This window comes from Schistocerca nitens, chromosome 3 (genome assembly GCF_023898315.1).
Source record: "Schistocerca nitens isolate TAMUIC-IGC-003100 chromosome 3, iqSchNite1.1, whole genome shotgun sequence".
In the NCBI taxonomy this organism is placed as follows: Eukaryota; Metazoa; Arthropoda; class Insecta; order Orthoptera; family Acrididae; genus Schistocerca; species Schistocerca nitens.
The window spans coordinates 534,784,382-534,805,319 of record NC_064616.1 but is presented as its reverse complement, the minus strand read 5'-3'; the positions used below and the strand labels follow the sequence as shown (position 1 = coordinate 534,805,319).

Here is a 20,938-nt window from a genome sequence, read left to right as displayed (position 1 = left end):
CAGCCACCTAGAGGGCGACACGGTTTGGTCAGCTACAAGGGGCCCCCGTCAATACCCGCTCCCCACACCCGGGTCAGAATCGCCCTAGGAAACCAGCCACACATACTTTATCATTGTACTTACAATTGACCTCAATCCGACGACATCCATGTCAAATTCGTACGTCCCATTACTTCACGACATAGACATTTTCTTTGCACATGGCGGAACACTGGATACGGTACATATACACTCCTGGAAATGGAAAAAAGAACACATTGACACCGGTGTGTCAGACCCACCATACTTGCTCCGGACACTGCGAGAGGGCTGTACAAGCAATGATCACACGCACGGCACAGCGGACACACCAGGAACCGCGGTGTTGGCCGTCGAATGGCGCTAGCTGCGCAGCATTTGTGCACCGCCGCCGTCAGTGTCAGCCAGTTTGCCGTGGCATACGGAGCTCCATCGCAGTCTTTAACACTGGTAGCATGCCGCGACAGCGTGGACGTGAACCGTATGTGCAGTTGACGGACTTTGAGCGAGGGCGTATAGTGGGCATGCGGGAGGCCGGGTGGACGTACCGCCGAATTGCTCAACACGTGGGGCGTGAGGTCTCCACAGTACATCGATGTTGTCGCCAGTGGTCGGCGGAAGGTGCACGTGCCCGTCGACCTGGGACCGGACCGCAGCGACGCACGGATGCACGCCAAGACCGTAGGATCCTACGCAGTGCCGTAGGGGACCGCACCGCCACTTCCCAGCAAATTAGGGACACTGTTGCTCCTGGGGTATCGGCGAGGACCATTCGCAACCGTCTCCATGAAGCTGGGCTACGGTCCCGCACACCGTTAGGCCGTCTTCCGCTCACGCCCCAACATCGTGCAGCCCGCCTCCAGTGGTGTCGCGACAGGCGTGAATGGAGGGACGAATGGAGACGTGTCGTCTTCAGCGATGAGAGTCGCTTCTGCCTTGGTGCCAATGATGGTCGTATGCGTGTTTGGCGCCGTGCAGGTGAGCGCCACAATCAGGACTGCATACGACCGAGGCACACAGGGCCAACACCCGCCATCATGGTGTGGGGAGCGATCTCCTACACTGGCCGTACACCACTGGTGATCGTCGAGGGGACACTGAATAGTGCACGGTACATCCAAACCGTCATCGAACCCATCGTTCTACCATTCCTAGACCGGCAAGGGAACTTGCTGTTCCAACAGGACAATGCACGTCCGCATGTATCCCGTGCCACCCAACGTGCTCTAGAAGGTGTAAGTCAACTACCCTGGCCAGCAAGATCTCCGGATCTGTCCCCCATTGAGCATGTTTGGGACTGGATGAAGCGTCGTCTCACGAGGTCTGCACGTCCAGCACGAACGCTGGTCCAACTGAGGCGCCAGGTGGAAATGGCATGGCAAGCCGTTCCACAGGACTACATCCAGCATCTCTACGATCGTCTCCATGGGAGAATAGCAGCCTGCATTGCTGCGAAAGGTGGATATACACTGTACTAGTGCCGACATTGTGCATGCTCTGTTGCCTGTGTCTATGTGCCTGTGGTTCTGTCAGTGTGATCATGTGATGTATCTGACCCCAGGAATGTGTCAATAAAGTTTCCCCTTCCTGGGACAATAAATTCACGGTGTTCTTATTTCAATTTCCAGGAGTGTACTTTATAAGCCAGCAGATCATGGCGAATCTATCACACAACCCCTGCTAAGTAAAGTTCTTCACCAATATCTGAATGCTGATGACACCAAACAATACTGAGCAAAAATCCACAATGGATGAACAGTCTCATTTGTTTTTCTTGCGAGTAGTACCACTGTGTCTTAGGAAGAGACACGTAATCATCTTATAAATGACCAGCTATTAAAAAAACTCAATCGCAACGGCTGTTACTGTCGTCCTGCATAAAAAGCGGTCTTGGTCCTACCAGTGCACACAAGTACCGCTAATGATATCCATGTCAAAAATTCTACAAGCTTTATACATTGAGGTATGGTACTGCCTCTGAAGGAGGTGGTCTGTCACACAAGTACTGTGGCATTGAATGTTGGGACCTCCTGCTTTCATGGCAGACGCTCTATCCATATGAGGCATCGAGGGCACAGAGGATAGTGTCCCTGCAGGGACTTATCCCTTGCACGCTCCCCATGAGACCCACATTCCCAACATGTACAAACCACTAAATACGTAGTGCGCCTAAAACATGTTTGCTCATCACACTCATTACTCGTGGCAGATTACAGTATTAACAGACCGAAAGTGTGGTTGAACATCACCGTCAGTGTAAGCTCGTAATTAAATCAAGAAATTCAGAAAGTAATTTGGCTAAGTAATATGTCGTATGAACCCGGTATTTGCAACAAACTCATGCAGTCGCTAGGTATGTCTCCAGTATTTGTAGCACATTCTCTCTTGATGCCATGTCAAAGGTTCTGCAATATATCCACTGCGTTACAGGCGCTGGAGGATGATGGTTGACTGAGAAGGGTCACATACAGTAGATGGTGTATATGTGACGAATCCTTAAAAAAATACAACGTTAGACTGAGTTCTTAATAAATTTACAATATACACTGGCTTTTCAGATCTAGAGTGTTAACCTTTCTGGTAGAAAGACAGTGTGCAATTTAGAATCAAATTTTTGGATTCAACCACATAACTGCGTTGGATCCTACGCAGATGTCTTTCAATGATTACATCCACTGGTTAATCATATTTGTGGCACTCTCATGTCCCGAAACGAGTTACCCCTTTCGACCCTGTCTGCTTCAGGACCGTCCTTTTTACCAATCGGTGGAAATGGGATCACGTTGTCGTAGCCCCACCAGCTGTGTATAGTGTGTAAGGCCACCGCCCAGCGAAGCTTTCTCCTGCAATACAAGATAGCAGAAAAGAGAGTACCTACAGTTACAGGAACTGGGCAAAGGATGAGGTTTTTCCTACTGCATTACGATATGTCTCGAAACTAAATACGGATACTGCAATCCAAAGGAGATCTGCGTACCTCAGGCTGCATTCATGTCTGTTGACCCATACATCCTCCCTATCATCCTTCGTTTCAACCATCCAAAAGAGAAAACAACTAAAAACTATAAAACTCTGCTAACATCATCCAACAGAGAACTCGATAAGATTTTTACCGTGTCCCTGCCTTCCTATATACATATATCTAAAACAAATACTGTCAGTGTGTTGGTGCTGAGCATATGTGGCGACCGTACTACATATACAGGCGAAATGATAATTAAATCGACACCCTAGCTGCAAACAGCCGTTGATATACATCATTGGGGACATGTTGAAAATTTATGACCGGATCGGGACTCGAACCTGGGACCTCCTGCTTTCATGGCAGACGCTCTATCCATCTGAGGCATCGAGGGCACAGAGGATAGTGTCCCTGCAGGGACTTATCCCTTGCACGCTCCCCATGAGACCCACATTCCCAACATGTACAAGCCACTAAATTCGTAGTGCGCCTAAAACATGTTTGCTCATCACACTAATTACTCGTCGCAGATTACTCTACCAAGTCCCGTACGAGTTGGGGCATAGCATGTGCGTTTGCACAAGAAGGTCAATGGCCGGGTATCCATATTTTAACTATATATGAAGGTAGTATTTGTTCCCTAAAGAACAGATACCATTGATCTGGTATTTCAGAACAGATACCATTGATCTGGTATTTCGGGAACTGATACCACCTTCATTTATAGTTAAAATATGGCTACCCATCCATTGACCTTGTGCGAACGCACACACTATGCTCCAACTCGTACGGGACTTTGTAGATTAATCTGCCACGAGTAATGAGTGTGATGGGCAAACATCTATTAGGCACACTACGAATGTAGAGGTGTGGACATGTTAGGAATGAGGGTCTCACGGGGAGCGTGCAAGGGACAAGTCCCTGCAGGCGCACTATCCTCTGTGCCCTCGGTACCTCAGATAGAGCGTCTGCCATGTAAGCAGGAGATCCCGGGTTCGAGTCCTGGACGGGGCACACATTTTCAACATGTACCCAATGATGTATATCAATGCCTGTTTTCAGCTAGGGTGTTGATTTAATTATCATTTCATTCTAGAGAAGCTGCACGGTCATCAATGTTATCTGTTCTTTCGGGAACAGATACTACCTTCATATATAGTTAAAATGTACAGGTATTGATTTACTGGAGAAAGTGACCAGTGATGCATGTCACCTACACAAACCAGTGTAAAGTTTCATTGCCTGTGCTGTAGGAGGACCATACCCCACTGACTATCAGTCGCAAGAGAGGGTTTGTTGTTTGATGCATTGTTTTTTCTGCTTTAAAACATCCAAGAAGTGCATGACTACAGCTTTATATGCCGCCATATACTTTTTTTTTCCATCATGACTTTGAGGTCTGTGTCAGTTTCTAAACTGCCATTAACATATTTTGATGCAATGGCTCTCACAGAAAACTGGACATCAAACAGTGTAAAGTATGCTGCTGCTCCTAAAACACAAAGGATGATGATTGAAATAAAAGACAATCACAACATATTGAAACTGGAAGGCTTTTGTGATATTTTGGCACATTTCCAAAGAGCTGTCCGAAGGTGATTCATGACCTCTACATTTAAACTCAGTGACAGCGTAGCAGATGGCTCGGTGTTCTGTTTTGACTGATTCCTCATATTGCGGTTATGTACGTGATTACTGTTTTGGTGCTAGCCATCCCCAGAAGGTGTTGCCCCTCCAACAAGAGTCTTTCTCCATCTCAAACAAGTGATGTCAGTCAATCGTTATGACAGAGGAAATGGTAAAGACTCTGTCAGTGTACTGTAATAAGTGTCAAAGTCAACAGTGCGATCAATTTTAGCAATTTTACCAGTTTCTCCTCTGTAATTTCAATGCCAACCAATGACACGGCAGCATGCTTCCCAGTTTCTGTATCATTCCTAAACCCTCCTTCACCACTTTGCGAGTACCATTGTGAATGTAGATTGATGACTGTGCAGTACATCCATTCATTGTTAATTCTTGAACATACGAGGGCGGTTCAGAAAGTAACCTCCGATTGGTCACAGTGCGGGTTGTGGGGGGAGTAGCGACGCCATCTGTGCGTTCACGCACTCAACAGGTCAGTCGGCATCAAGCCGTGGTCGAGTGAACGTCGTACCTGCGCTAGTTTAGTTTTTGTGGCAGTTTGAAATGTGTGCTGCAATAGAAAACCCCGCCAAATGTGAAGTGCGTGCTGTCATAAGGTTTTTTACAGCCAAAGGATATTCTGCAGCAGCTATTCATCGTGAGCTTTGTGCCGTGTACGGACCAAGAGTTATGAGTGAAGGAGTTGTCCGTGAATGGGTACGTTTATTTAAAAGTGGACGAGAAAACGTTCATGATGAAGAGAGGAGTGGTAGACCATCATTGGTGACTGACGAACTCGTTCAGACAGTTGATGCAAAAGTTCGTGAAAATCGACGTTTCTCAATGTCGGAGTTGTCTACTGGTTTTCCACAGATTTCTAAGACTCTTGTACGAGATAGTGACAGCAAGATTGGCTCCAGGCACAAGCGGGTGATTTTTATGCAGAAGGAATTTCAAAGCTTGTGAAGAGATACGATAAGTGCCTCAATCACTATGGAGACTATGTAGAAAAATAGTGCAAAGATGTAGTTGTAAGATGTATATATTAAAATATTTTTATTTAACTTGGTGTATTTTTTTAAATCAACCGGAGGTTACTTTCTGAACGGCCCTCGTATATATGGTTACGATTGTCCGTCTTGCCCTATGTGGATGGGAGTCACAGAGTATTCAAAGATATCCTCGCTTTGTCTTTGACCAACTGTCCCTGCAACACTGTCACCGATTTAATCTGTAAACTGCTGTTCTGCACCAATCTTACTCATGGCATCCATCCAAGTGCACAAAATCTCTCCAGTTGCATGCATGTTGAGGAAGTTAGCACTCCTTATTGGTGTATAGTAGATACGAAAGTCTTGTGATGATATAAAGGAAGGTTGAAGAGAAGAAAAAGTGTTGTTGTATGCTTGATGGAGCTCCAGATGGAAGGGGTTTGAAGCATTTTATGTAAATGAACTGCGCTGTCAGTTCTAAAGTATTGTGCTAGTGTCTGGGGTCAGTGCCAAGAAGGAATTGGTAAGAGAGAATTGATCATAGAATATTAGTACATGCACTCTGATCTTGGGCATAAACGTCCAATATCTGCCATACACCCACTCTGCAAGTTTTCTAGTCCACTCGCTATGATGACAAAGATAAGACTACTTGTTTAAAATAGAGTCTTTGTGTGACATGCATAATATAGCTTTCTAGAAGTGTATAGCGCCCACTGTTCATATCCGGTCATAGCACAGAAGTTATACTATACTTGCATTAGTCCTAAATAACATGATCATTAGTAACTGAGAATGCCTCTTACAAGGAAACAGACTAAAGTGTAGCAGGGGTGTTTGACACGTGAAATAACATTTCATGCTGCCACTGAGTCCATAAACAGAACATCTGTCAAGCAGATGTATACATGGGGATTGCAGTACCTCACAAACACCTCTCACTAACTTTGAAACGCCATAGTTATGAAATTAAAGACTCGATTTTATTCCCCAAGATGCAGCAGGGGACTGGAGTACATTGCATAAATCTTGGTTCTTCCAGAGGAGGGTGCTGAAATAGGATGGTCATGTTTCATCATCACACATGAGTAGTAGGAAGTCCTCTGATGACTATGGTATGGAGAGATTTGCTGTTGATGATGGCATGTAGATAGTCCTCTAAGTCACACACAGAAGACACAACTTGCACAGGCAGCGCGCCAACTGCGGCTCCTGGCTTAGCTGGAAGACATACACACCCGTCCGCTACGGGGTCTCGCAGCTACCTGCTCGGCCGTTAAAATGGCTAATCCTACCTGCGTGCACAAAGGACCGGGGAGGTCCACTTCCACACATAGGTTGGAAATTCTTCCGACAGGGAGCAGACTATACTGGACAATCTGACCTGCCGAATTTGAAGCTGCCACTAGATGGCAGTTGGAGTGAGTAGCAGAGTCCAGACATACTCCCACTCTAAAATGAGTTTTCTCATTTTACAAATACCAAAATTTTAACAAACAACAAAACCAAAACAAGTAAACAATAAAAAGATAACTAGACACGATATCAATGCACATAAAACGTGAATACACTAACATTTGGGATGCCCACATCACCAAAACACTACTGTCACACTGCATGTGGAATACGATGGGAACTAACATGTAGGACACAAAGCAATAAAGCATTAATATTATACTGCATAAATACATGAAATCAATACTAACAGCAGTCAGTCCACAAGAAACATCCACAGCTTCCCAAGCTGATTTTATGAATTATGAGGTTATTCCAGTAAATAGCAATTTGGCAGTGGCTCTGTATCACTTACCACTACACAGATCTGAGGGAACACTTAAGTGATTCACTGCTTAGGTAGGGGACACAATTTTGCTATAGGCCTCTTAATCTGCCCATTAGCAGTTTTTACCATTACCACATGCACACATTTATCAGGACCGGGAAACAGCTGGTCAATGACACTTAACCTCCACACCAAGGGAGGCAAATTATCCTCCATGAGCAGCACATGATCGCCGATCTGGGGTTGCCATGCTCCTTCCGATGTCCATTTTTTGCGTTGCTGCAGATCATATGTGTATTCTGTGGACCACCTCTTCCAAAAGGACTGATGCAACTGCTGCACAAGTTGCAATCTGTGCAACCTGTTGGCGGGAACCTCAAGGATAGAGGGTTCAGGATGAGCACAAAGGGGCTGTCCGATTAGGAAATGACCAGGAGTGAGAGCAGCAGGAGAATCTAGGTCATCAGAGAGAAGACACAACAGCCTTGAATTCAAGCATGCTTCTATCTGAATTAACACAGTAGTCAGTTCTTCAAATGTGAGCACTGCATTGCCGATGACACGTTTGAGATTCGACTTCATGCATTTGATTCCTGCCTCCCAGAGACCACCAAAGTGAGGGGCACAAGGTGGAGTGAACCTCCAACTGATTCCCTCTGACGTCGAAAAATTCACCACACCTTCAACAGTAGCAACATTAGAGAGAAAACGTTTAATCTCATTGTCTGCACCTACAAATGTGATGCCATTGTCACTGTACATGTGAGAAGGTTTCCCTCTTCTTGCAATGAATCTCCTGAGGGCAGCCAAAAATGAACCTGTTACCAAGTCACTAACTAATTCTAAGTGGATGGCCTTGGTTGCCATGCAAATGAATAAAGCAATATAAGCCTTGATGGTAACCTTACTTTATCTTCCACCATGCTTTACAGCAATAGGGCCTGCATAATCTACTCCACAGTGCTAGAATGGATGAGACTGGTTTACTCTAGCTGCAGGTAGCTGACCCATGAGTTGAACTGCTGTCTTGGACTTAAGCCTAAAGCATTTTAAAATTTTCTGATAACTCCCTTGACTGTGTTATGCCCATTGGGGATCCAAAACCTCCTACGCAACATAGCCAACAAAAGTTGTGACCCAGAGTGCAACAGATTTTCATGTTCACGTATTATGAGACTTTTTGTCAAATGATGCATAGGCAGTACGATAATAGGATGGCGCTCATCATATGGTACACTAGCATTCATTAATCTCCCTCCCACTCATAAAATACCTTCGGCATCAACAAACGGGTGCAAATCCCTTAATTTGCTATTATGTGGAATAGGGGAACTGGCCATCAGCAAAGCGATCTCATTACCATATTCATGCATGAAAGCAGCTTATTCCTTCTGCAGATTCGGTTGCCTTTTAAACCTCCCCTCAAGATGCGCCAATCTCCGAGTTGCTTGTTGTCGTGATTCGCCTAAGGATTTACAGTCAGGTTTCACTGGTAGTCGAACCAAAAATCTCCCTTCTTCATCTCGTGATGTGTGGCGCTGAAAGTGAGCCTCACATATTTTATCCTGCTTACTCATCGTTTTCGTAGACAGTTCCTGTAACTCCCAAAACCTTTGCAGCTTGGCATCTAAATTGTCACCTCTAATAAAGCACGAGGTCACTGTAGAATGAGGCATGTTGCATGAAGCTGAAGGCATCCTACCAGACAAAATCCAGCCAAATTTTGTTTCGACCAGTGAGGGATGGCTTGGTTTCACCCGCCTTTCCTTACAAACAACGTCAAAGAAAACCTCAGCACCAAGAATTATATCTACTGTGTCAGGCTTGTTGAATTCTGGATCAGTGAGCGGAACATTACATGGGACACTCCAGGACCTTGTGTCTATCTTGCTCGCTGGCAGGTCACTGGTGACATGATCTACGATCGCACAAGTGGTTCTGACACGAAAGTCGTTGACCCTAGACGACAGTTCAACATCACAAGTGTAAGACACTGAGGCTGCAAAGGCATTGTTTATACCCTTCACAGGAAACGAATGTTTACTTCGTTTCAGTTTTAATTTCTCTGCCATTCCCTTAGATATAAAGGATACCTGACTCGCACTATCTAGCAGAACTCTGCAAACCTGCTGTCTACCCATGCTGTCTTTAATGTTGACAACAGCTGTTGCTAACAAAACATTACAATGGATGTTTGCCTTCCCGTTCGTAGTTTGATGGGCCAAGGAATGGCCTCCTGGTTCACTATTCTGCCCATTCCTTGGTTCAGCAGGCTTGTGGAGCAGTATGTTATGCCTTCCTTTACAGGTCTTACAAGGAGAAATCCTGCATTTAGTCGAGAAATGACCAGAGCGGATGCACAAAAAACAAAGCTTATTTTTTGTCACATATGCCCGCCGCTCATCGACATTTAGTGCTTGAAACCCTTTGCATTTAGTGATAGTATGAGGTTCACTACAAAAAGTACATGATTCCTCAGCATCAGCATTAGTGAGATAAGCCCTCCTCACATGTCTTGTTTGATTTAAATGATTGACATTTCCTTGCAAATCCCTTGAGGTGTTATCTCTGAACCTGATCAACTCAAGGGCCTGACATTTTGTTTCCAAAAAATCTACTAGTTGATTTAATGTGGTGAATGTTGACCCAGACATCTTTACCTCCCACTCATGACGATCCGTGGGTCGCATATTAGACAGAATACCTTCCGCAAGAATAACTTCATGAAGTGGAATATCAGGTTTGAGAGCTTCTAAGGCCTTCAAATGGCCGCATACGTGATTAATTAGTTGCCTATAGTCGCTCGCTGCGCCATGGCCGCCTGTAGGCAAGGCCAACATAGCCTTAGCATGTCTGGCTGCAATTATTTTTGGCTTATTATACCTCTGCGTAATAAGTCCCCAGGCTATCGATAGATTTCCTGCTGTGGCAGGTATATGTTTCAAAAGGTCTTTAGCTTCACCTCGAAAAGACGAATTAAGATAATGAAGTTTTTGAACGTCATCAATTGAATTGTTATTCATAATGAGACTCAAAAACGTATCCCTGTATGATGACCACTTAAGATAGTCACCTTCAAAATTTGGCAAGTTAATAGCGGGTAGTTTCAAAGAACTGACACTGCCTGATGGATTCGAGCCCAAAGGCTGCGGAAGCTGGGTGTACCTCTTCGTTGAACTCTTGATAGTGGATTCAACAAAGTCCCACGAATCCTCGAATTCTCCCCTGTCCTTAGTATGATCTGCTGATTCGTCTTCAATTTCCAGCCGTGTTTGAGACGACTCAAAATCAGTCTGAATCCGAGTCAGTCGACTTAATTTTGATTCCAACATTTCGATGCTGGCACTGTCTGCAGACTGCACAAAGCTCGCTAAGCCCGCGAGAGCGGCCTTTGCTACACATCTCTGCTTGACTAATTTTGTTTTCTCTGAGGGCTCCATTTTAGGACCAGGAAGATGATAGTAGGAAGCCAACAGTTGCACTTACCAGGTTGTAGCGGCAATACGAGGCAGTACGAACTGGAACAGCAGCGGCGTCACGGGCACGGGCACGGGCAGCTGGCGTGGTAGGCGCTGCAGTCTCCGACGGCGCGAAGTTTCGGCGGGAGCAGGAGGTAACGTCACCGATGATGCTGGTACCGACACGTTTCTGTGCCTCTCCCGTTTGAATTAGAGACACATTGAATATTCACAAATATGTCCCCGATCGCCGTTGCTAAGGATGTTATTGTCGAAGTCCCGAACAGGCCTTGGAACACTCGACAGCAGTCAACAACGAAACCGATAACGTGCGCACCTCACACGTGGTTTCTTAGAAGTTCACAAATACCGGAAAATAACTCCGCGCGAACGTAAATTCCGCGTGGTCACCGTATCCGGCCCGGAGGACCAAAAAATGTGCGCGCGGGCTTGTCTTCCCGTGGTGGCACATTGAAGTGTGAATGTATAGTACGAGAGGACTTACTGTCCTCCCCTTGTTTCCACTCACAATAACTAGACGGAACAAGTTGTCTAGTATAATTGTTTATTACATTAAACGTTACAACTTGCACAGGCAGCGCGCCAACTGCGGCTCCTGGCTTAGCTGGAAGACATACACGCCCGTCCGCTACGGGGTCTCGCAGCTACCTGCTCGGTAGAGGTGGCAAAAAATAACGTAACTGATAGAAATAACCGGTTACTGAGAAGTAACGGTTACTGCGATAACCGTTCCTCTGATTCTGGCAGTTATTTCAATAACTGTTTAGTGTCAACAGTGCCTCGCGCCATCTGTTGACCGAAGATCGTACTGCGCATTTGGAAGGCATTCTATAGACCATGGGAATAACTGTGAGACTGCGCGCCATCTGTTGGTAAGAACTGTGTACTATTTCGTGGGCCTTCGTTACTTTTAGCATAAACAATTAAATAAAGTTCATGTCCGAGCCGTGGCTGATAGGAGCTGCAGTACAGGCATTAACAAGTACGGTCGTTCCCTTAAGCCACCGCCTTACGTGTTAATTTAGTTTGGACGGATAGTACAAGGAAAGTTACTAACGAATTCGAGCGACTATGGAAATAACTGTCAGAGACCGGTATTCTCCTCTGGCAGTTATCGTTATTGGCTCGTAGTTCTAGTTCTCTGGTAGTTATCGGGCTACCACCACAGATAACCTGGAAGCTGGTAACGGAATAACTGTGTGTCTAGACGTTCCTGACTCGGTGACTCCAGTTAAAGGTCGTAGTTCCAGGTGATATTTCCAGAGAGGATAGTAACTGGAGCGAACAAATATTTTCGTACTGCTACGGAAATAGCCTCTGGCCATCGCGAATGACAAATAACATGTTAGAAAGTATAACATAATACAGTGGAATATAATAATTATTATCCTCATCATTTGTCAGGAGATTGTCAAAATATGTGAATATATCACAGTAGCTGCTAATATTTACAGAATTGGTACTCTGACAGAATAAAACACAGTTACGTACTTTTAATAAATTTATCGTACACAGAATACCCGATCTTGACTGTTGCAACCAAGTGCTGTCAAAACTGAAATATAGCAGAATTTTTACCTAAGCTGGTCTATCAGTCTCTGTTACGATATTCATCTACAGAGTAGAAGGAGGGGTCAATGGAAGCGTCTGATTCCACCCGTCTGCTTCGACGTAAAGGTGTTGTGGTGTGTGAATGTCATTACGGCACGGTGTTTATGAGTTGGTTTTTGTTTTTGTGTGTGTGTGTGGGGGGGGGGGGGCTGTCGATCTAGGTTGCAGTGCCCGAATTTGCTGGTGGTAATTAATTTTTTTTTCTCTAGCTGTGATGGTTTGTGTATTTATGAAGTATTGAATGTGATTTAATTTATGTAGGGATGATTGATTTGTGGACTTTTGGGATTGTGGTTTTATTTTTCGCAGTTGTAGGTGTTGGTTTTTTAGCATCAGTAGCTGTGGTGGACCTATATAGGTCACCGGAAATGACCGATTCCCATTTTCATAGTTGTGTGTGTTGATGTTTTAGTATCGTCATCTGAGGTTGACCTATGTAGGTCAAGGGAAATGTCTGATTCCAATTTTCGTACTTTTAGTTGTGGGTATTGGTGTTTTGGTATGGTCACCTATAGCTGACCTACACTCCTGGAAATGGAAAAAAGAACACATTGACACCGGTGTGTCAGACCCACCATACTTGCTCTCGACACTGTGAGAGGGCTGTACAAGCAATGATCACACGCACGGCACAGCGGACACACCAGGAACCGCGGTGTTGGCCGTCGAATGGCGCTAGTTGCGCAGCATTTGTGCACCGCCGCCGTCAGTGTCAGCCAGTTTGCCGTGGCATACGGAGCTCCATCGCAGTCTTTAACACTGGTAGCATGCCGCGACAGCGTGGACGTGAACCGTATGTGCAGTTGACGGACTTTGAGCGAGGGCGTATAGTGGGCATGCGGGAGGCCGGGTGGACGTACCGCCGAATTGCTCAACACGTGGGGCGTGAGGTCTCCACAGTACATCGATGTTGTCGCCAGTGGTCGGCGGAAGGTGCACGTGCCCGTCGACCTGGGATCGGACCGCAGCGACGCACGGATGCACGCCAAGACCGTAGGATCCTACGCAGTGCCGTAGGGGACCGCACCGCCACTTCCCAGCAAATTAGGGACACTGTTGCTCCTGGGGTATCGGCGAGGACCATTCACAACCGTCTCCATGAAGCTGGGCTACGGTCCCGCACACCGTTAGGCCGTCTTCCGCTCACGCCCCACCATCGTGCAGCCCGCCTCCAGTGGTGTCGCGACAGGCGTGAATGGAGGGACGAATGGAGATGTGTCGTCTTCAGCGATGAGAGTCGCTTCTGCCTTGGTGCCAATGATGGTCGTATGCGTGTTTGGCGCCGTGCAGGTGAGCGCCACAATCAGGACTGCATACGACCGAGGCACACAGGGCCAACACCCGGCATCATGGTGTGGGGAGCGATCTCCTACACTGGCCGTACACCACTGGTGATCGTCGAGGGGACACTGAATAGTGCACGGTACATCCAAACTGTCATCGAACCCATCGTTCTACCATTCCTAGACCGGCAAGGGAACTTGCTGTTCCAACAGGACAATGCACGTCCGCATGTATCCCGTGCCACCAAACGTGCTCTAGAAGGTGTAAGTCAACTACCCTGGCCAGCAAGATCTCCGGATCTGTCCCCCATTGAGCATGTTTGGGACTGGATGAAGCGTCGTCTCACGCGGTCTCCACGTCCAGCACGAACGCTGGTCCAACTGAAGCGCCAGGTGGAAATGGCATGGCAAGCCGTTCCACAGGACTACATCCAGCATCTCTACGATCGTCTCCATGGGAGAATAGCAGCCTGCATTGCTGCGAAAGGTGGATATACACTGTACTAGTGCCGACATTGTGCATGCTCTGTTGCCTGTGTCTATGTGCCTGTGGTTCTGTCAGTGTGATCATGTGATGTATCTGACCCCAGGAATGTGTCAATAAAGTTTCCCCTTCCTGGGACAATGAATTCACGGTGTTCTTATTTCAATTTCCAGGAGTGTATATTGTTCAAGTGAAGTTTCCGATTCCTGCAGATTTTTTTTTGGTGTAGCAGAATGCTGTATTTTTTTTCTTTTTGTTCTTCATTTTGTGTTTTGGGATCATGGTGTGTTTCTTTTTTTTTACTAGCTTGTCCTCACCCTAAAACCCCCAACTTCCCGCAGTTGTCCCATTGGTTTGATTATATTTTTGGTGGGAAATGTTATTGTATTATTTATATGTATCTTCGTGTTTGTTGCCATGTGTATGTAGTGACGTCATAGACACACTTAAAATAGCCATTTCCGGCATATTGATGACGGGTGGAATCAGACACTTCTGTATCAAATAGTCTTTCAAACACACTGTAAACCGTGCCTTATCTGAAACCAAGTTTTTAATGGTTGCTAACTTGCTGGCAGTTTATTGAAAATGCATGTTCCTGAATATTGGACCCCTTTTGGACCAAGGTAAGTAATTTTAGGTCTTTATGTGGATTGCTGTTCCCATTTCTAGTACTGATATTATGTATTAAGCTATTGGTTGGAAATACTTGTAACAAATTTCATTAAGGAATAAATATACTAGGAAGCAGTGGTTAGAATACAAAGTTCCGTGAACAGGTTCCTACATGATGTTCTTTAATTGATACCACAAACGATTTTTATTACACGCTTTTACATGCGAAAAACTTTTGCTACGTTTGATAAGTTACCACAGAATATGCTCCCTTATGAAATAATAGAATGAAAAAATGTGGTATGCCCTTCCCAACTGAATTTATTATCGAGTTGTAGTCCCAGAAATGTAACACTGTCAACCTTTTCGATCTGCATGTCTTCATATGTTATAAACATGCTGTCGCTGGAGAAATCGAGCAGTTTGCAAATCTGACATAAAAGTTGGATTAGCGTACTCACACTTTCCCCAATAGGACTAGCTTTTACAGCACAGGAGTAAACGAATCTGTCACATTACGTATATTTTTTGTTTTATTACAAGGCTGTACACTTTATTCTATTATGTGAGCAGCACAAGAAATTAAGCTTCGAATTTAACCTACAGTACTCAGTTTACATATTACTTCATACTTAAAAACACTCGCATTCGGGAGGACGACGGTTCAATCCCGCGTCCGGCCATCCTGATTTAGGTTTTCCGTGATTTCCCTACATCACTCCAGGCAAATGCCGGGATGGTTCCTCTGAAAGGGCACGGCCGACGTCCTTCCCCATCCTTCCCTAATCCGATGAGACCGATGACCACGCTGTCTGGTCTCCTTCCCCAAACCAACCAACCAACCAACTTAAAAACGCACGTTGTTAACATTTTACTTAAACAGTGATTTGGCGAAGTTCCGCGTACTTTCTGTCGCAGCTGCGAAGATAATATTTCTAATAGCGACCGATAACCTACAAACATATAATATGAAACACTAATAATCGTTCTAACATCAACTAAAATGTACCCGGAGTTAATAAGCTAAGGTTATGACACGATTCATACGACATTCCTGCTATTTCACACTACTCGCAGTTATACTGATAACTAAACTGATGGATTCCAACTATGTCGTTATTTAACTGTCGGAGTATTCGGTATTCGCTAGCGAAAAATAACTTGGCAGTTATTAATAACGGTTAACGATAACGGTTATCAAAGAATAACTGGAACTGTGATAACGGTTACTCCAGAATAACCGTTTGGCCCACCCCTGCTGCTCGGCCGTTACAACGGCTAATCCTACCTGCGTGGACAAAGGACCGGGGAGCTCCACTTCCGCACGTAGGTTGCAAATTCTTCCGACAGGGAGCAGACTATACTGGACAATCTGACCTGCCGAATTTGAAGCTGCCACTAGATGGCAGTTGGAGTGAGTAGCAGAGTCCAAACAAACACCATGTCTTTAATGTAACCCCATACACAGAAGACCGCTAGGGTTAAATCAGGTGAACGTGGTGGCCAGGATATTGTTGTATCACGTCCAGTCCAAGTCGGCACATTCCTACGGAGATCGTTATGGTCGCAGGTTCGAATCCTGCCTCGGGCATGGATGTGTGTGATGTCCTTAGGTTAGTTAGGTTTAAGTAGTTCTAAGTTCTAGGGTACTGATGACCTCAGAAGTTAAGTCCCATAGTGCTCAGAGCCATTTGAACCATTTGAATCCTACGAAGATACGCGACGACGACGGTAATATGGTGGCGCACCGTCTTGCTGGAAAATAAATGCTGTACCCATATTCTGTTGTAACTGAGGCATTAGATAATATTCAATCATATCCAGGTACGATATGCCAGTCACAGCTGACTCGGCAAAAGAGAAAGGACCGTAAATCTTGTTACATCTTACAGCGCGAAAACCATTTACGTCAGGCGAGTTCCGTTGGCTACATGATGTGGTTCTGCTCACTTCATATCCGAACATTATGCCGGTTCAAAATGGTTCAAATGGCTCTGAGCACTATGGGACTTAACATCTATGGTCATCAGTCCCCTAGAACTTAGAACTACTGAAACCTAACTAACCTAAGGACATCACACACAACACCCAGCCATCACGAGGCAGAGAAAATCCCTGACCCCGCCGGGAATCGAACCCGGGAACCCGGGCGTCGGAAGCGAGAATGCTACCGCACGACCACGAGATGCGGGCTTATGTCGGTTCACTTTATCGCAGGTGTGGAAGGTGGCTTCGTCACTGAACACAATTTAATTAAGAAAATAATCTACAGTCTGCATTTTGTTAAACATTGCTACACAAAACTCAGTTCGTTTTCCTATATCATTTTCTGTTAAAGCTTGCAACAGTTCCAACATGCAGAGTTTGAATGACAGGCTTTTCCGTGACACCTTCCAAATTGTAACAGTAGTCATATCCAGCTCTAAGCTGTCCACGGACTGCAAATGTTAGTAGACTGCTGAACTTGTTCAACTGCTGAGCCAGAGACTGCTTGCCGACCCTATGTGATAATCAGTCAGTTTAGATGAAATGATTATACCAGTTAAAAACAATTTGTCTCTGAGGTGATGGTTTAGTCCTTAATTGTATCTGAGCTGCAGTAGCAGATTTGGATTCATGAAAGCATAAATAACACCGTGCATGCTGTACACCATCATATGAGTCCTTGATGACTGTTGCAATGACTCATTCGCGCATCCAACCTAACGGGAACGCCGGGAACTATCAGTGGGGAATAAAACTTGAAGATATACTGCATTCTGTGCTGTATCAAACATTTCTGTAAGTTATGTACCCTTTTCACATGTAAGGGTTTATAAACACCCTGTATATTCCAGTATGATATTAGGATCTACTGCTATTCATTTCCGGTTTCAGCCAGCAGTCTGTTCCCAAAATTATGTGGGAATTATCAACTGTCACAAGCGATACTAGTTCCGCGACCGTACCATGGATACTCCTGCAGTTTACTAATATCAAATTAATATTGATATTAATTTGATATGATGAAGTTGTCCTCTGAGAGTCATGTAGCTGATGTATATTCGAATGCCGCAGGCCATAAGGAAGTGTTCCTCAAACCTAATATGGGAAAGGCATTCGATTCGATCACTCACCCAACTGTGTTGGAGGCTGTGAAGAACAAGGCGTAAATCAGTGTTGTACTAAAATCTCGTATGACATATACGAAACCTCCACAGCGTTTGCGAGTTTTGTTGAAAGGTTTAATATAAGGTTATTCTATGTCTCCAGAACTATTTTTAATAGTCGTAGAAAAATCTAGGTCTAAATTATTTTGGAAAATAGTGGGAATCCAAGTTCCAAGAAAGAGATCAAATAAGCTGAGATTTGCTGATAATATTGTTCAAAATGGTTCAAATGGCTCTGAGCACTATGGGACTTAACATCTGAGGTCATCAGTCCCCTAAAACTTAGAACTACTTAAACCTAACTAACCTAAGGACATCACACACATCCATGCCCGAGGCAGGATTCGAACCTGCGACCGTAGCGCGGTTACAGACTGTAGCGCCTAGAACCGCTCAGCCACTCCGGCCGGTGATAATATTGTTCTGTTAGCAAATAGTATACAAGAATTTCAAATATTAGTTAGGAAACTTCCGTTACTCTGATTTGAAGTCGCTCTAAAATGACAAAACCAACATCTTGAGGAATGAATGGATACTGGACATGACTGAGGTGAGAAAAGTCATGGGATAGTGATATGCACATATTCAATTGACAGGAGTACCACGTACGCAAGGTGTACAAAGGTATTGCCTCTGCGGAGTTGTCAGTTGTACTCAAGTGATTCATTAGGTGATTCACGCGAAGAGATTTCCGACGTGATTATGGCCGCTCAACGGAATTTAACAGACTTCGAACGCGGAATGGTAGTTGGAGCTAGACGCACGGGACGTTCCATGTCGGATATCGTTAGGGAATTCAATGTTCCGAAAGCAACAGTGTCAAGAGCGTGCCGAGAATACCAAACTTCAGGCATTGCAGGTTCGAATCCTGCCTCGGGCATGGATGTGTGTGATGTCCTTAGGTTAGTTAGGTTTAAGTAGTTCTAAGTTCTAGGGGACTGATGACCACAGATGTTGAGTCCCATAGTGCTCAGAGCCATTTGAACCTTCAGGCATTGCCTCTCACCACGGCCAACGCAGTCGCCGACGGCCTTCACTTAACGATCAACAGCAGTGGCGTGTGCGTAGCGTTCTCAGTGCTAACAGACAAGCAACACTGTATGAAAGAACTGTAGAAATCAATGTGGGACGTACGACGAATGTATCCGTTAGGACAGCGAGGTGAAATATGGCGTTAATGGGCTATGGCAGCAGACGGCCGATGCGAGTGCCTTCGCTAGGAGCACGAAATCGCCTTCAGCGTCTCTCTTGGGCTTGTGACCATGTCGGTTGGACGCTAGGCGACTGCAAAACCGTGACTTGTTCAGATGAGTCCTGATTTCACTTGGTACGAGCTGATGGTAGGGTTCGAGTGTCGCGCAGACACCACGAAGCCATGGACCTAAGATGTCAACAAGGCACTGTGCAAGCTGTTGGTGGCTCCATAATGGTGTGGTCTGTGTTTACATGGAAGGGACTGGATCTTCTGGTCCTACTGAACCGACCATTGATGACTGGAAATGGTTATGTTGGGCTACTTGGAGACTATCTGCAGCCTTGATAGGCTTCTTGTTTCCAAACAACGATGTCATGTCAGTGGTCACAATTTTTGGTGATTGGTTTGCAGAAAATTCTGTACAATTCGAGCGAATGAGTTGGCCACCCAGATTGCCCGACACGAATCCCATTGAACATTTATGGGATATAATCGAGAGGTTATATCCTGCACAATATCCTACACCGGCAACACGTTCGCAGTTATGGATGGCTATATAGGCAGCATGGCTCAGGGTACTTCGAACGACTTGTTAAGTCCATGCCACGTCGAGTTGCTGCACTACGGCGAGCAAAAGGTGGTCCGACACATATTGGGAGGTACCCCATGACTTTTGTCACCGCGCTGTAGATGCTGGAAGTAGACAACTACAAAGTGTTACACAACATGTCTTTCTGGCTCAACTTGCAGATATGAAAGGGGACTCGAAACTAGAAATATGTCTATGTATTAAATTTGGTTGGCAAGCTTAAGGGAGACATTCTTCAGTTTTTAAGTCTGAGATGTTAGCTGCGCTGAAGACAGCAGTTTTTGACTGATGTAGACTACCACTAATGACTTAGGTCTGTGAGACATGGACATTAAATGTGTTCGTTGTTGGAAAATTCAGAGTATCTCGAAGAGGAATGGAAAGATCAATGTTAGGCTACACATAGAAAGACAGAAAGCAGGCAGTAACTATCAGACATACAACAAAGGTTAGTGACATAATGGAAAGAATACATACTTTGAAATGGTAGTGGACTAGTCATGTCGACCGTAGGAAGTATGGCAGATGGTCAAAACAGATACTAAATTGGAGTTCAGTGAACTAAAAAAGATCGAGAGGATAACCAGCTGACAGATGGGAGAGAGACTTAGGTTCAAAATGGCTCTGAGCACTATGGGACTTAACTTCTGAGGTCATCAGTCCCCTAGAACTCACAACTACTTAAACCTAACTAACCTAAGGACATCACACACATCCAAGCCCGAGGCAGGATTCGAACCTGCGACCGTAGCGGTCACGCGGTTCCAGACTGAAGCGCCTAGAACCGCACGGCCACACAGGCCAGAGACTTAGGAAACAGAGCTGGATTCAATTGGCATCGCTCAAGACTGGCAGGAGTGCAATTGTCGACAGCATGTGCTCTCGGTCTTATCTGGGAGCAAAGTTGTTGCATTTACTCACGGTACTGTTAAAAAAGGTAATGCCCACTAAAATCTATGCTACCAAACCTGCATTTAGCTCTGATCGGTTATGTCTGGGGTTTGTTTTTCCAGCAACCGATTTAGTGAATAAGAGTAGGTGTCGTGTGTGGTTTCTCTGTATACAGCGGAAGAGCGGCACAACGACGTCAGAGTAAGCTGTTCTTGCAGAGACGGCTGCCTCACCCCAGTACCTGTTTCTGTACACAGGCTC

The 20,938-nt window shown here is 45.3% G+C and overlaps 1 protein-coding gene across 1 annotated transcript in view; it reads right to left on the bottom strand.

The window, feature by feature from the left end:
- LOC126248451 (solute carrier family 41 member 1-like) overlaps window positions 1-20,938 on the bottom strand; it is a 330,662-nt gene that overhangs the window by 122,905 nt on the left and 186,819 nt on the right. The gene's annotated exons all lie outside the window — the stretch shown is intronic.